The sequence below is a fragment of the Mirounga leonina genome, unplaced genomic scaffold (assembly GCF_011800145.1).
Source record: "Mirounga leonina isolate KUSES-001 unplaced genomic scaffold, KU_Mleo_1.0 Mir_357, whole genome shotgun sequence".
Lineage (NCBI taxonomy): Eukaryota > Metazoa > Chordata > Mammalia > Carnivora > Phocidae > Mirounga > Mirounga leonina.
Genome location: NW_023270702.1, coordinates 16834247 through 16851402, shown reverse-complemented (window position 1 = coordinate 16851402; position 17156 = coordinate 16834247). Strand labels below are relative to the sequence as shown.

Sequence of the window (17156 nt, the reverse complement as noted above, 5' to 3'; positions counted from 1 at the left end):
AAAATAAAATAAAATAAAATAAAATAAAATAAAATAAAATAAAATAAGTGTGTCACATGAACAGAGCATTTAACAGTAAACATTGATATAGGGTTATTACTTCCATCTTTATAGATGATAAATGATTAAATGACTTTCCAAATCATAATTCTGATAAATGGAGGAGCTAGGGTTTGAATCCAGATCTAATTCCCAAGCACATGCTCTTACATACTGACCAAAGGCCAGAGAGATGTGAGATCTGGCCTCTGATTTCCTGGGTTGGTGTGTTGATGGACCCCAGCGCACTTCCTAATTCTCTTCACTGATTCTCAAGAGCCTTTCAAATCAGAAGCACCCAGGAGGTCCCTGCCATGGAAGATCACAGTGAACTTCCCTTGGGAGGAACCTCCCGTGTTTAGGGGGATTGGGTTTTCTAAATAAAGACCACAGATGCCTTTCAACAGAAGAATGGATAAAGAAGATGTGGTACATATATACAATGGAATATTACTCAGCCATCAGAAAGGATGAATACCCAACTTTTATATCAACATGGATGGGACTAGAGGAGATTATGCTAAGTGAAATAAGTCAAGCAGAGAAAGTCAATTATCATATGGTTTCACTTATTTGTGGAACATAAGGAATAGCATGGAGGACATTAGGAGAAGGAAGGGAAAAATGAAGGGACAGAAATCGGAGGGAGAGATGAACCATGAGAGACTATGGACTCTGAGAAACAAACTGAGGGTTCTAGAGGGGAGGGGGGTGGGGGGATTGGTTAGCCTGGTGATGGGTATTAAAGAGGGCATATACTGCATGGAGCACTGGGTGTTATATGAAAACAATGGATCGTGGGTCACCACATCAAAAACTAATGATGTATTGTATGGTGACTAACATAACATAATAAAATTTAAAAAAAAAATAAAGACCACAGTTCAAAAATCCATTCCATAGATGAAATTTATCAGGACACTCCTGGGATCTATTGTGTGAGTCCATAAGCTTGTTATCACCATGTCACCTTCCTACATCTATTGTCCATGTACCAAAAGAAAAGGAAATTAGAGCTAAGATCACCCAAGCTCTACAGTCTTTTTTACTGTGAGTTACACTTGCCTCTACCTCTCCCACCAAGCTTCCTTCCTCTTGTGTCCTGAATACGCATGCTCAGTAAGCATTACTGATTGGTTGGCTGAGTGAGAATTGACTTACCCAATCAGGAATAATTTTGATTATGATGAAATACAAATAATCTCTCTTCTCATTTCAGTTTGTATCTTCTTCTCACATGGACTCCATCGTACTTTGTGTTACTCACATTTAAAACCTTTGAAATAATCTTTGATGTTTTCCCTTGGGTTTCCTTAACCATTCAGACCACTCCTACTGATATTTTCTTAGTAATATTTCCAGATTTATGCCATCCTTCCTTTTTATTTATTTAAAACATACCTATTGAATTTCGGCCCTCATCTTGAAAAATATACAAATTCCTGAGTAAGGCCCTGCTTCCCTTTTTAACTATCCCTTCTATTAGTCTTGCACATGGTTGCCAGATTAATATTCCCCAAATCCTGTTTTTTCACTTTCCCATTCTTGATCTTGACCTCTTAAGACGACGCCACTTTATCTATGAAATGAAGCCCAAATTCTTTGCCTGATAGTCATACCCTTGTAACATCTGGATTTAAGTAGCCTTTCTAATACATCTCCCATCTTTCTCTAGTTGACCCTGTTGCTTTGAGCAGACTGGCCTTCCTGCAGCTCCTCTTTAAGCTTTGTGCATTTCGGTCCCTGAACAGTGGCCCAAGTCCTTTCTCCCCCTTAGAAGGCTGTTTTCTGCTTCTCTCATCCAATTCTTCCACTGAAGAAGGCCCAAAGTCAATTCGTGCCTTCCTAAGAAGCTTCTCCTGGTTATGTCAGTCCACAGTAAGATGGCTGGGAAACCGACATTGCCAACTTGCAGCTACCCCTGCCCCAGGGTCCACGCGCCATCTAGGCACACACTGTTGGGGGATGCTTCGTGTTGTGGAATGGAGGCATTTCGCATTTCATATGTGATGATTTACACTTCCTATCATGTTCTACCTTCTCTGAGGACAGAGGCAGTTTGGCCTGGTGGAAAAGAGCATGAAGACTAGAGCCAGACTCTTTGGGTTCAAGTCCATCACTTACTACCTGTGTGATCTTGGGAAATGTATTTGCTTATGCATCAGCTTCCTCATCTGTAAAACTGAGAACAATATCATACTTCCCTCATAGACTTATCGTGAGGATGAAATGAGTATAATATACATAAGGTGCTTAGACAATGCCGGGCACATTGTACATACTTTGGAAGTGTTAGCTGTTATTCTTCCTTGCATATTTCCCAGTGTGTGTGTGTGTGTGTGTATATATATATATATAGAGAGAGAGAGAGAGAGAGAGAGATCTATACACACACATGCTGATATATCTATACACATATATTTATATTCATTTCTATATCTATATGCTGAAGGACAGTTGATCAACTCACCTATTAATCTGGGAAGATGGTAGAAATACCATCCATTTCAAGAATATATATATATGTTCCCCTCTAGCTCAGTTTTATGCCTAGGGTTGCTTCAGCTGCTCATTCTCTTCCAGACTGAATGTAAGCGTTCTTCTGGGACAGAGAGATGGGCTGCACACTTACTTTCAGACAAGACTTTCATTAGCCCAGAAATGCCCATTTTTAGTTGAATATACTTCCACATTTGAGACATACATATTCCCTACACGGCAGTGATGAGTCTATATATAAGTGTGCTTTGTATTATAATTTGTGTTTAGTTTGGAAATAAGTCCTAGGACTTTCCCCATGAATAATCTTCCCAAAGTTAAAAAAAAAAAAAAAAGACAGACAGAAACTGGGGAAAAGCCCCCACTGTTGAATAATGAAGACTTTAAGGTACATCTATAGGTGAAGTGTTAGTTTTTAAGGCATCTTTTTTTGTTTTAAAGATATGTACAGACTATAGGATACGATTACATGGAAATCCATATATTTAAATATTTTTTAAAAGATTTTATTTATTTGAGAGAGAAAGAGTGAGCAAGTGAGAGAGAAAGAATGAGCAGGGGGAGGGGCAGAGGGAGAAGCAGGCTTCCTGCTGAGCAGGGAGCCTGATTCTGGGCTCTATCCCAGGACGCTGGGATCATGACCTGAGCTGAAGGCAGACGCTTAACGATTGAGCCACCCACACATCCCTAAATATTTTTTAAAAACTGAAATAAAACTGTGATTTTACTAGCAAGTAAATCCTGTATGAAAAGAGCGTATGTAATTGGTAATAGCTGAAGAGAAGGTAGGTACAGGATCTGAAGAGAGAGCAGCAGTCGCTGTGTAGACAGACATGGGCTATTTGTCAGGAGGGGCGAGCACCTGGGAGGAATCCTGGCTTTCTGGGAGGAGTGAGGGGGAAAGGAGACCAGTGGGAGGGGTTGATCCATTCCTCACCAAGCCCAGAGGGGTCCAGCTTTGTTAGAGGAAAATTCACTGGAGAGGACCAAGGGAGATCAGTATCCCTGATTCTCTGTGGAGCTCATCAGCACTCAATCTCATGCTTGCTTATGATCTTCACTTTGGTGATCCTTGGCCGTCTATATTAATTCCTAGGAATCTATAATAAGCATGGTGGTTTGGCCGTTATACATGCAAATTATGGAAATATAATAACATATTCTATATGGTACAAAGTGTTGAAAGCCTCGTGATGTGTACAATTATGAGCAATTTTTAATTTTCAAAAGGAATGGCTATAGTTGGGAGAAAGGTTGGGTTCTGCAGAATCTCTCCTTTTCTTGCCTGAAGTTGATACCTCTAGCACTCATTTCTAAGAACCCCATGTCTTTAATTGTTAATTAGCACATCCAAGTAGTCCGTGAATATTTAACAAGCACCTAACCTGCCCCAAGTGTGATGAAGCCATAAGAAGAGAGAAGTACGAGATATTATAAACCAATGGTGTGCCCATTAAAAGCTTCAAATTAGAATCAATGCAAAAAAAAAACCCAAAAAACAAAAAAACCCTTGTTTCATATTTCCCTGAACTCTCAACACAGTTTGGATAATCAACCAAACATTTTAGCTGAAAATAAGTAATGTGTTTAAAATAATATGTGAGGGTTAAAAAAGGCTGTCTTCCGTCTTCATTATACTTTCACTAAGTGAAGTTCCAAGGTCACTTCTGTTAGTTATGCTAATGGAACCACAACGTTATTTTTTTCTCTTTTCACATGAAGTTTTTTCCCAGGGGGACACCAAGGACATATTTAAAGGGAAGAATGTGGGCTTTACTGGATTCTGAGTTGGAATTCTGACTTTACAACTTTCAATCTGTATAACTTTGGGGAAATGACTCAAACTCTCTGAATTTCAGTTTTCTCCTTCGTAGAATTGGGGTAATAATAATTCCTTCTAGAGTTGGTAAACAATTAGGACTAAAGCTTTATAAAGCACCTGGCACAATGCCTGACAGATAAAGCACTTAATAAATAGTCTGTTTTAGTATCATTGTTGGAAAAGTTCTCGTTTGCTGACGACCTGTACATGTATTAATGAAGACTGTGCTAATTTGTTCTATGTGGAAAGATGAATTAAATATCTACCATCCAAAGCGATCAATTAAAATACCAACAAGAATAATGGAACGGTACAATTTAATACTCATGTTTAAAATTGCTATTACATTATTTCTGGCATTTTCACCAATCTGCAATCTTACTGGAATGGAATTTGAGAATCATATGAGGTAATTCAGAATACATAATTACAAGTAACTTGGATTCAGACAGTACATCCCCTTTTCTCATAAATTAAAAAACTTACTCTTGGGTATTGTATAAGAAAAAAAATAAAGACAAAAAAGACAGCCGTTTCACTGAATTTCAGTATCAGGAGAAGGAATAATCCATATGTGCTAAGTGAAGTCTTGATCAATTTATCTATCTCTTTCATTTAAAATGCTTACTTTCTGGCTAGGCCTCTTGCATATTTTATCTATAATCTCTCTTCATAAGAATCCTCGAAGCAGTGAAGGGGGATTTCCAGTCCCCACTTGTACTTTTTCCAGAGCAAGGAGGTGGGGACCTACTGTCTCCTCTCTCACCCCTCCTCACTCACTCTTTAAGCAGGGGCATGTGCCCTCCCTGATCCTTGAGACTGGGAGGAGGTACTGAGCAAGCCTCGATGAAGTCAGCCCCCTCTGGTTCTTCCTGCCCCAAGAACCCTCCCTCAGGATGCATTCTCAGCTAGTCCTTGGATAAGTTTGAAAGAATGGGCTCTCTCCAAGCTTTGCCTGAGACTGGGTGAGGAAGTTTAATTCTGGGGTGAAATATTAAAGAAGCTCATTATGGCTACACATCTTAGCCACATCCTCAAATTCATCTTACTTTAGTTTGTTTTTTTAAGTTTATATTTAAATCTTCATCTGTTTCCTATGTTTTACTTCTCGGTTGTTTCCAATCTCAAGAATAGATATAATTTGCATTTTGTGATGAAACCCCCCCCAAGTCTATGGGGCGCCTGGGTGTCTCAGTCAGTTAAGCGTCTGCCTTCGGCTCAGGTCATGATCTCAGGGTCCTGGGATCGAGCCCCACACGGGGCTCCCCACTCAGCAGGGAGTCTGCTTGTCTCTCTCCCTCTCCCTCTCCCCCTGCTCAAGGTGTCTCTCTGTCTCTCTCTCAAAGAAATAAATAAAATCTTTAAGAAAAGAAAAAAACCCAAGTCCAGAGAAGTAACATCTGTAGTCCAAGCTTATGTAGCTAGTGAAGAGCTGACTTAGAATTTCAGCCCTGGCTTCCTTTACTACACAGCGCAGTTTCTTTTCAGGACACAGTGCTGCCTTCCTCCTGTTAACAGTAAAGAGAACCACTACAGCAATAATAAAGTCCTATTCTGAAGCCATAGATTTTCACGGTTGGGTCCCAACACACTTGCTGTCTCTTCATGTATTGCTATTGTCTGGTAACAGAGTGTCTGCTCTGACTTCCATCTGCACACACTGTGTCTGCACGAGGCAAGCACACAGGGAATAAGACGGGTCGTAGAATTATCCAGGCCATAATGTCCATCAACTCCTCCTGCCATGGGCTTCCTCTCGCCAACAGTCTCACTGTTCGGGACAAGTGGCTTTTCTTGATTTATGTATACAGTATCAGGAAGATGTGAACATCTTCACACTTGGTTAAAACTCTCTCCTTGTATAGAAATAGACTGGAAGACTTAATCGTGTCTGGTTACATGATTTTTACAACATTCAAATATCTTCCTCCTTTTCCACAACCAAGCTAGTTTACAGCTCTGAGTTTCTGGGACACAACTTTGTATTAACTATATTTTTTTAATTTTCTGTGTTCCTGATGCTCTGACATCTGAGGTTTTACCAACTAGCAGAAGCACCCTTTCCCAGGTTGACTAATTCCCAGAGATAGTAAACAACTTGCTTTGCATTTGAGCACCCCTTTGATGTACAAACCAACCAATCCAGAGTCCAAAACCCCTCTTCCTCCTCTGTTTGGCACTCCAGGAAGGAATATTCCTTTGCTCCTAATCATCTCGAGGCCGAAGTCCCAGACAATAGGAACCACCCCTCCTTCTCCCACCACTATAGCCTACAGCACACAGATGATTCAAACTATCCAACCCTAAACCTGCTCACCTTGCCTTGCCCATTCCTTACCTGGGAAACCACACTAAAGGCTTTTGCCCACATTCTCCCCTGTCTCCTTCTGCCTCCTGACCAACCCCCGCTCTTCCCCTGTGGGCTTTCATGGCTTGACGTGTCCCTTCCTCTTGGGACCTGTAACAACAACCTTTTTAATGGTGATCGTCTCCTGATTTGTTGGCCTCACCATACTTGAATAACAAAATCCTGGGTACCTTTTAAAACAATCTTGTACCCTTGCAAATAGCAAAAGAGCATATGCAACCATAGGTATTTTAAATATTTGCCCATTTTATGTCAAGTTATACTCTGAAAACTGTAGTAGTACAAATTAATGAAATGGTAATTTTCTAGACTTCCTTAGAAAAATAACAGTATTGAGACGAGGGTATAGAGGTTGCTTGCTTTTGCGATTTCTTCTAATGGAATGTTATGTTTTCCAAAATGGATTCAATGCATTTGATAATGGTTTAGAGTGAAAGCAGTCTGAAGCCATCTGGTTGCCTCCCAGCTTCCGATGGAACTTTTCACTAAGCCTCATGAAGACAGTAATTATTTTCATTATAAAATACTTTGAAAAAGGAGTGAAGCCAGAATCAAGCAAAACTAAATATAATTTTGATGCATATTCTAAAGGAAAAATAACAGGGCAATGAGGATTAACTCAATAATACATGTAAAAGTACCTCGCTAGATGATCAACAGGTAAGAGAATTAAAAAAAAAAAAAAAAATTCCCTACCAGTGTGTCTGCAAGAGCACTCGACTAGATTCGTGTTGCGTTTTAGAAGTAACACATTGGTAGGGAGTTTGTTTTTTTTTTACCAGAAACTCACAGCAGTCTTTCAGGGTTAGGGCAGTATTTATCAACCCGTTTTCATGATCACTTCCTAAAGAATCTTTTTCTCCTACTTTGCCCCCATCCCCATGAAATGCTAATACTATAGACATACTATACATCTGTGATGTACTGTGGCCTTTGGGGGTCCACAAGCCATTATAATACCTAAGATATATTTTGCCCCCCAAGAACTAATTTTCACCCCTGTGAGGGTGATATCACCCCACTGATAACCAGTGAGAAGACATGGTCAGGGTTACCACTGGTCTGAACCCTGGCTGCACATTAGAACTATCCCAAAGGCTTTTAATTGCCAAGCCCCCACTTAGCGATTTTTACGTCATATGTCTGAGATGGGACCCAGGCTTTGTTATTTTAAAGCTCTCTGGGGGGGCTGGATAAAAAAGATCCTTCAACTGCTAAGCAAAGAGGACAAGTCTAAGCGCTACTCCATGTGTTAAGCTGTGACAAGCGAATCGAGTAACAGGACATGGTATGTTTACAATTACCTTGATTACATACATCGATTCTTTCACACTGTAAAAAAAAAAACCTTGTACATTTGTTATGGATACCCCATGCACAGTCAGGAGATGGATGTAGTGGAGAAAATACTTCTGGAATAAAAAGAGGAAGTAAGCCATGATCACAATTCCAAGAACATGGCATTCAAAGGAGAAAATCCCCCCTTTTCATTTTGGGGTCAGCACAGGGATGTTACCCAGGCCTAAGAGTGCTGGCAGGAGAGCACCATTTGGCCTCTGACTCCAGGAGGGCCTGGTTGGGTAAAACAGTAATTTTCAAAGTACAGACCTTAGAACTTGTTAGAAATGCCAATTATCAGACCTTACCCCAGACCTACTGAATCAGAAGTTTGGGGGGACAGTGCGATCTAGTTTAACAAGCCTACCAGGTCATTGCAACACACTCTGAAGTTTGAGAATCACTGTGATAAAACCTGGCTCTCAAGCACTTTATGTCCCAACCGCTTTTTTTTTTTTTTTAAGATTTATTTATTTATTTGAGAGAGAGAAAGAGAGCTGGGGCAGGGGTAGGAGCAGAGGGAGAGGGACAAGCAGACTCCCCGCTGAGTACAGAGCCAGACTTGGGGCTCAACCCCAGGACCCTGAGATCATGACCTGAGCCTAAATCAAGAGTTGGACGCTTAACTGACTGAGCCACCCAGGCGTGCCCCCTCCGACCACTTCTATTCTTCTCAAGAAAAGTGACCTTTCATTCCTACTGCTAATTTTTATCCTGTACTTGATTAATTTGTTCTTGATTCTTATGAACAAGGATCTTAACAACCTGGATCATATTAGTGCACTCAACCAATTTTAAAAAGTTCCATCTTTCATAAATCACAGTTGGTTATATTAAACCAGCCAGGGCTCTAAACCAACCACTTTGAACCTCTCTTTAAACAAATTCTACAGAGAGGGAGGGAAGAAATGAGGGTTTTTGTTTTTGTTTTCTTTTGCTTATAGGGTTAACTAGCCAAAGAAATTTCCTTTTGGACCATTATAGACAAGTAAAATTCTTTATGTTTTGCTAGAAATACCAAACATTAATCAGGTCCCAAAGCTAGGGTGACATTAAACCAAAAGCAATTTAGGCGATGGTAATAATGGTATCCTGTCTCTTGGTATCACTTAAATCATGCCAATTCCTGACCTACGCTGTTCTTCTAAAATTATATATGTACAGTGCCATGGTAGCACTTCCTACTAGAACTTAAAATGTATCCCACATGCTAGAATTAAACTATTTCATCCCCTTAAGTTGTTTTCATTATTGTTTTACTTTTACATATAGTTTAAAATTGCCCTCTAACACAGGAATAGATCCTAAAGCAGAAGTGTGATGATTACTTTTTCAGGTCCGGGACTTATTAATATAATACTGATTCTGTCCTTACAGGGCAGAGAATGCTGAAGATCCCAGAGGATAAAAAGCAGAATGTGAGACAATAAACTTATTTCAGGTGGCTTTAATCAAATTTAGGACGGCTGGAACTGAAGGCCATCCTCCCGCTCTACACTTCAAGAGGAAATGCTACTTTAAATAAGGCTCAGGTTGACGTGAATGAGCTTAGAAACTAAGATCGTATGGGAATCCAGGCATAAAAACAAAGTGCTGTGTCAGATTTGCTACATAGCTTAAAAGAGAAGGCTGCAACACATTACATGTCTCCCTGCCCATAAAAGGTAATGTAACTCTGCTTGTGACCTTATTGTTCAAATATATATTGTGCCTGATGTAAACCATTTTCCCCATCTGGTTGCAAAAGAGATAATACAGAGATGATGGAGAAGTTTATCACGAGAGACTCTGAAGTTTGTAGAATTAAGTCAATCTGCTTAAAGATGAATTAAACTGACTGGAAGCCTAGCACATATGTGATTTAAAAAAAAAAAAAAACCTGAAACACCAGGTTTTAAATAGCAAAAAAATTCATCTTGATAGAAGAGAGGGTAGAAAGGTATTTGTTCAAAATTCTTAGCTACACAAGAGCAAGACAATCAATTCAGTAAAAAATTGGTCAACTCGAAGTACTTGACCCAAAAGTCCTAGCCTAAATGGATTTCCCTTAATCATACTGATTTTTACAGAAACATAAAAGCCTTTCATTGATTTTATTCTTGAAATAGTCATATAATTCTCTCTACACTTTATATAAATGATTTAGAAAAGAGAACGTGCCAAACTATTTCATAATGGATGGGCAACGTTAGAGGGAAACCAGAAGGAGACTAACACATTTTAGTGTAATTTTCTAACATTTTACAATCTACAACAACATTAATGAAGACATAAAATGTATTGTAGCAATTCAAATAAAGTTTAAAGAACATAAAAGGAATAACCAATTACTGTTTTAATTGTATAGTTAGAATGCAATGGAGAGTGAGCAGTGATATATATGGGCTCATCGAGGAAGGCAGAGCCTAAGCCAGGACCTGATCGCCAGACTGTAACATCCTTTGATAGCTGTTCTCTTCTTTTTGGGTAGCAGTTTTCTAAAACTGGGTCACAAAAAGAACAAGAAAGTCAGTGACCTCTCCTAATCATCTGTCAACTGTTTTCATAATAGCACTGGAATTTACCAAACAGCACACCTTGAGCCCTCACTTGGCAAGAAAGTGTTGTTTCTACTCCATGTCTTACCTTTCTTTCTAATGTCAGGTCTCACACAGAAAATAAAGCCCATATACACTGCAGAAGAACACATATTTTTACACTTATGGCATCTGGACCTACTTACAGTATTTTATGTAGGGAACTTTCTGGATGGAAGTTGCTTTATGTGCCTACCCTTCCCTTTCCTTTTCTTTCAGTCGGCCTCTGATTAGCTTGGTAGATGACCACGTGATCTCAACCTACCTTTATCTACAATGCCATACAATGGACACATCTTGCTCTCCCCAGGTATTTTCAGATTAGTGTTTTTCAAGAGAGTGTTAAACTATTCAGTCAAAGAGCTGCTTTCAAACCAGCTATAAGAGAAACTCGGGAGAGAGAAATTGTTGATTATTTTGAGCCCATATATGCAACACTCTAAGTTTGAATTCAATAGATCAAGGAACTTTGGAAGATAGCTAAATAGGAGAATTTGGGGCATATCATCTTACTTTTTAAAACCTGCAGAGTGGGGCGCGTAGGTGGCTCAATCAGTTAAGCGTTTGCCTTTGGCTCAGGTTACGATCCCAGGGTCCTGGGATCAAGCCCCACATCAAGCCCCACATCAAGCCCCATATCAGGGTCCCTGCTCAGCGGGGAACCAGATTCTCCTTCTCCCTCTGCCCCTCCCCCTGCATGCATGCTCTCTCAAATAAATAAAATAAAATAAAATAAAATAAAATAAAATAAAATAACCTGTGTAGCAACTACCTTGGAATGTCATGTCTTGGTTTCTAACATCTTTAGCTTAATAGATATGAATAACAGATCTTACTTTCTTGTTCCAAGTAACATATGTTTTGATGCGTCCTGCCTTGCAAGATAAACTAAAGATATACATAACGTCATTGTAAGGTATACTTGAGAATAGTTCAAATTTGATTCCAATGTTACTAATTCAAGTCTTTTTTTTTCTTTTAATTGTGCAGGTTTAGTTTTTATAATTTCTTTTTTTCTTTAACTCATCTTGTTTTGGAGACAATTGCAAAGAGTTTTATGTCATGGGTGATTAATTTCTATCAATATTCTCCTATAGTAACACTACACTGATTTTGGAACCTAGACTGATATATAGTAAAACGTCTTTTATCAGAATTCTCTGTGCTCTTTGTATATTTTAAAAACATGATCCTTCTGCAGAGTAATGGATAGGAAATAAGAGATTAAAGAGACAACATGACTCAAAATATAGCCAGAATACATTACTATCGAAACCTGTGGTAGGTGCAAATAATCATAGCTTACATTTCTTGAATCCTTCCTATGTTCTGGGCACAGCATTAAGTATTATACATTCATTATCATTTAATAAACAGCAATTCCAGGAGACCAGTACCATAATTGTCCCTATTGTTTGTTTTATGAAGAAGCTGAGGTTTAGAGCAACTAATTCAAAGTTATACCCTGGTAAATGGCAACGCAGGACACAAACACAACTCCTCCTGACTTCAGTGCTTTCTCCTATCTGTAGAGCCCTAAATTCTCCCTCAATGATGTACATCTTTAATGTTAACTCAAACTCCACCATAATTTATTTTTCAGGCATCATGGATAATTGTTAGGTCTACTTACAAAGCCTTTGAAGAACTAAATAAGCCAATTATTTCTTTGCCCAAGGACATAAGTTGTCAAAATATCTCCACTCAAGAACCACAACAAATATGGTAAGCATGATGGGTAAAACTTCTACAACTGTATTACTATCCTTGTAATTGTTGCTGTTATTGATTAGTAAAACATGGCCTTAGACATCACCATAAAGTAGAATTTGATTTCAGTTGAATCAGCATAAAAGTTAGTGATTAGCCCAACCTACTTTCAGCTAAATTATGTTGCTGTTTGAGTTGAGTTGCTATGCTACTCCCAAGATGTATGTGTCCTGTCCTTTGTTTACGATGAAGAGTCATTGTTTCGTTTTCACTGCAAATAGTCCAAAAAGAATGGAGGAGTTAGCTGAGAAGCTGGGAGTGGGTAACTGTCTTGATTTGCCCAGGACTGACGGGTTTCCCAGGAAGCGAGACTTTCGGGTTTAAAATCGGGACAGTCTTAGGCAAACTGTGATGCATCAGTACTAGGGGTGGACTTGTAATTTCATCAATTCTTCCATTATAACACCAATCTATCCTCAAGTACCCTAAACATGATCTTGATTTGACACTGAAAACCTGTTCTAGATCAGGCCTAGACGGCCAAAGTAAGGCTATCATCCGAGGAAAAAACTTAAAGATAAATACCCCCTTGCCTGTTGTAGAAATTCCAATTCTGAAATGTGGGGTCACAGCTTAAAAATTAAACTTTAACATATAAAAAGTGTAATAAGACCTGTCCTAAACATTTTTGCTCTATCAGAAATTCAGTTGTACACAAACTTGGTGCTACTTCTACCCGTCTGCGGTACTAAAAGCAACATGACCATCAAGTAATGCTTTGTGAACACTCACATCTCAATTTGAGCATTCCTCCTGCAAACTCACTCAAGTTTGATGTTGACTTAGCTCAAGACATTTCTAAACTCCTTTTGGAATTGCCTTTAGAGTCAGATTTATTTAATTTACAGCCCATCAGATTTATTTAATTTATTTAATTTACAGCCCATCTTCAATTTTTATGAACATGGCACTAGGAACATGGATTATTTTCCTTATTTGCCATATGCTGTTCCTAAAAACTTGATATGTTTCCTAAAATCAAACTCTTGCCTTAGAGGGCAATATTTGCACGTTTGCAACTCCTAATGTTATTCAGAAGACCATGATAGTTCCAAAAAGGTGTGACAGCATTGCTTTGACCGAGGGCAGCATGTTGTCTTGAGAAAGCAACTCCAATTTAAAGAGAGCCATTTTGGAGTTATAAGCTCTATATGAATGATTGTTCCCTTCCCCCACATCACTTATGTTAACTTAAAGTCATACCTTTTTTTTTTTTTTAAGATTTTATTTACTTATTTGACAGACAGAGAGAACACAAGCAGGGGGAGCGGCAGGCAGAGGGAGAGGGAGAAGCCGACTCCCCGCTGAGCAGGCAGCCCCACGCGGGGCTCCATCCCAGGACCCCAGGATCATGACCTGAGCCAAAGGCAGACGTTTAACTGACTGAGCCACCCAGGTGCCCCCAGTTAGTAGGTTTTTTAAGCAATATAGGAAAAGATTGATAGTGTCCTGAATGAAATTGGTGACTGGGAATGAACAGAAGTTGCTAAATTAAAAAGATGTTCAAGAAGAACCGAACAGCATTGCTGAATTGAAAGAAAGGAGCAAGGAAGAAGCCAAGATTTCTGGCTTAAAGAATTGGTTAAATGGGTCTAGTAGTTCCTTTCACTGAAATAAATCACCCAGGGGGAGAATCAGATTTGGGGGGAGGTTGAACTTGAGATGTCTGTCAGACACAAAAACAAATGTCCAGCATTCCTTTGGATATGATGGTCTGGAATGAGAAGAGATGATGCTCTAGAGATAGAACACTGAAAAAATCAAGTCTAAATAATTGAAAAGTCATCTCCAAGATATAGAAATGTCAGCTATGAATGACGCTGGAAGAGTGAGCTGAATGACAGGAAAAGAGTTCAGTTAGAAGCCAGAAAAACATCCACATTAATCAACGGGAAGAAGAGGAGCCATCAGGGGAGACTGAGTTGGAGTGACAGGACAGGCAGGAGGGCAAACTTTTGCCTGGAACTCTTACTCCTCTATCTCCTTCCAGCTTCAGCCCATCATCACTACCTTATTCATCTGAGAAACTATTCTGTCTGGATTCTTTGTTGAAAACTCACCTTCAAGCACTGCCTCTTTTGTGGTGCTTTCTCTGACAACCCCCAGGTAGGAATAAGGGTCCCTCCTCAGTTACAGTATGGGTCTCAGCAGATGCATGTCCCCCCGATGGCAGAGACCATTCTTACCACTGTGTCCCCAGTCCAATAATGAGCACATGGTAGGCGTTCAATCTGCCTTTGTTGAATCAAAGAAGAAAAGTAAGTTCTCATGCTTGATGCGTAAGGTAGTCCTTATGTAATCACTTGAAGCCAATTTACTCTTATTTTGGAAATAATTCTAATGTATTTTCTAACCCACAGGTGATTAAAAACAGAGGGGGTCTGGAACCAGAGGCACACATACTCCCCCTCACTGACAGAGCACTTAAAAGTGACAGAGCTTAGGGACGCCTGGGTGGCTCAGACCGTCAAGTGTCTGCCTTCGGCTCAGGTCATGATCCCAGGGTCCTGGGATTGAGTCCCGCATCGGGCTCCTTGCCTAGTGGGGAACCTGCTTCTTCCTCTGCCTGCCATTCCCCCTGCTTGTGCTCTCTCTCTCTCTCTGGCAAATAAATAAAATCTTTAAAAAAGAAAAGAAAGGAAAAGTGACAGAGCTTAAAAGTGAAAGAGAAGACGCTAAAAAGCTTTGTATGTGGCAGTTTAGTGGACTTCAGTGTAAGTGCCAACATGCTCACAAATTTTGACACAATACAAATCAGAAAGTGATGTTTGTGTGAGAACGTGGAGTCTCCAAGGAGGCTAAATTATGACAGGTGGAACTTGGAGTAAGCCAAGAGAATATGTGTATATTTTTGATAGATTTATAGCACAATGGAAATTATTTTTAGTTTTTAGCTTTTAAAGCAGAGGTTATATAAATGTTGGAAAGATTCAAAATGTGATTACGCATGTTAGCTGAGCTTCCAGCTATCTGGAATATGCACATTATGTGTAGCAGCTCATTCTCGAACAATGGGAGTGCCTACAAACAAGTTGCTGCCCTATGTGGCTATGCATTACTCAGAATTGCAGAATGGAATCTCTTGCTTTTCTCATTTATAAACTCATGAACACAATGTTTATTACAAAAGCATATTAAGCATAACACAGCATTTCCAAGTGGCTGTTCCATTGTTACCGGTGTCTTCTATGTCAGGATGTGCAAGAATTTAAGATTTCTACAACGTGAGTTCCCTCTCTGTCCTTCATAGAAGAGCGTAGAAGTGTATTCTGTTGCTTTTTGCAGACTGAGCTGCCACCAACTTATGACTGGGTTCTTGGACATGAAAATAAAGCTCACTCAAAAAATATTCCTAAATAGGGCACAATGGTTAAACTGGCAAGGCTATAAATATTACGGGACCAAAGTATATTTTTGTCTTTATTTCTCTATGCCAGACACTGTTAAACTAACTGTTAATACACAAACTTTTTTGTTGTTGTTGTTGTCAAGGAGAGTATGCAGCTTCTTTAGGGCTATTTTAAATTCTGTGCCTCGTTTCATATAAATATTTACCCAAAGGAAGGTGTCTGACAGTGAAAATCTATACACTGTCATAATCCTTTTACACAAAGCAGTATTTTTATTCTATAGATTGCCCCTTCCCCCCTGCTCATGCGCTCTCTTTCTCTCTCTCTCAAATAAATAAAATCTTAAAAAAAATAATAACCCATCACATATAAACAAGTATATTTACAACCTCAAAACTCTTGGCTCTATATATTTTTTAAAGATTTTATTTATTTATTTGACAGAGAGCGACACAGCGAGAGAGGAAACACAAGTGGGGGAGAGGGAGAAGCAGGCTTCCCGCCAAGCAGGGAGCCCGATGCGGGGCTCGATCCCAGGACCCCGGGATCATGACCCGAGCTGAAGGCAGACACTTAACAACTGAGCCACCCAGGTGCCCCTTGGCTCTATATTTTTGACAGCAAGGATGAGACACTTTTCAGAGCACTTCTTCTAAACCAGACTCTTCTTTGAATCCCACTCTACATGCTACCTTATCCCCTGTGGATCAATGCTGCCTCTATCTCAGAACAGATACGTCAAAGAAAACACTCTCATCTATTTTTGAACATTCTGAGATCTTTGAAGTGAAAACTCTTATAAATAGTTGGAAGCATATTATTAGAAGTCTGCTTGGAAACCATTTGGGTCAGGGAAAAAAGATAACCCACAGAGGGAAAAGATTACACAAAGTCAAATGATTTACAGCCCCTAACACACTTACTTATGCTCCACTGTGCTAGATTCACCTTCCAAAATGAGTACTAGAAACAGAGTGGTTTTCAAACCTATAGACATGTTGAGCAGTGAAGGGTTTAATTCAAGGGGGAATAAAAAGCCCATGTACCTCAATAAATTCAAACTAATGACTGATAGAGTAAGGAGTTTTCACCCAAAAAATAAATATTTGCTGATTATTTAAATGATGCATAAGACTGACCCTGTATTAGGCGTTCCATAAAAGCCTGAGGCATGCATTGGCAATCCCAGCCAAAGATTCAATGAGCCACAGGAATGGAAAGAGATTCACTGTATATAGGTGGGTAGTAATAGATTGGGTGTAGACCTGGTTCTGGAGAATCTGTGATCCCACTGATTTGCTTACATCATTTTCTATGCCTCACTTACTCTGCGATATTTTTCTTTCTTTTCTTTCTTTCTTTCTTTCTTTCTTTCTTTCTTTCTTTCTTTCTTT

The 17156-nt window shown here is 39.4% G+C and overlaps 1 protein-coding gene and 1 pseudogene across 3 annotated transcripts in view; both read right to left on the bottom strand.

Annotated features, from left to right (window-relative positions):
* LOC118026987 overlaps window positions 1-16759 on the bottom strand; it is a 24377-nt pseudogene extending 7618 nt beyond the window's left edge.
* SYNPO2 (synaptopodin 2) overlaps window positions 1-17156 on the bottom strand; it is a 163253-nt gene that overhangs the window by 103352 nt on the left and 42745 nt on the right. The gene's annotated exons all lie outside the window — the stretch shown is intronic.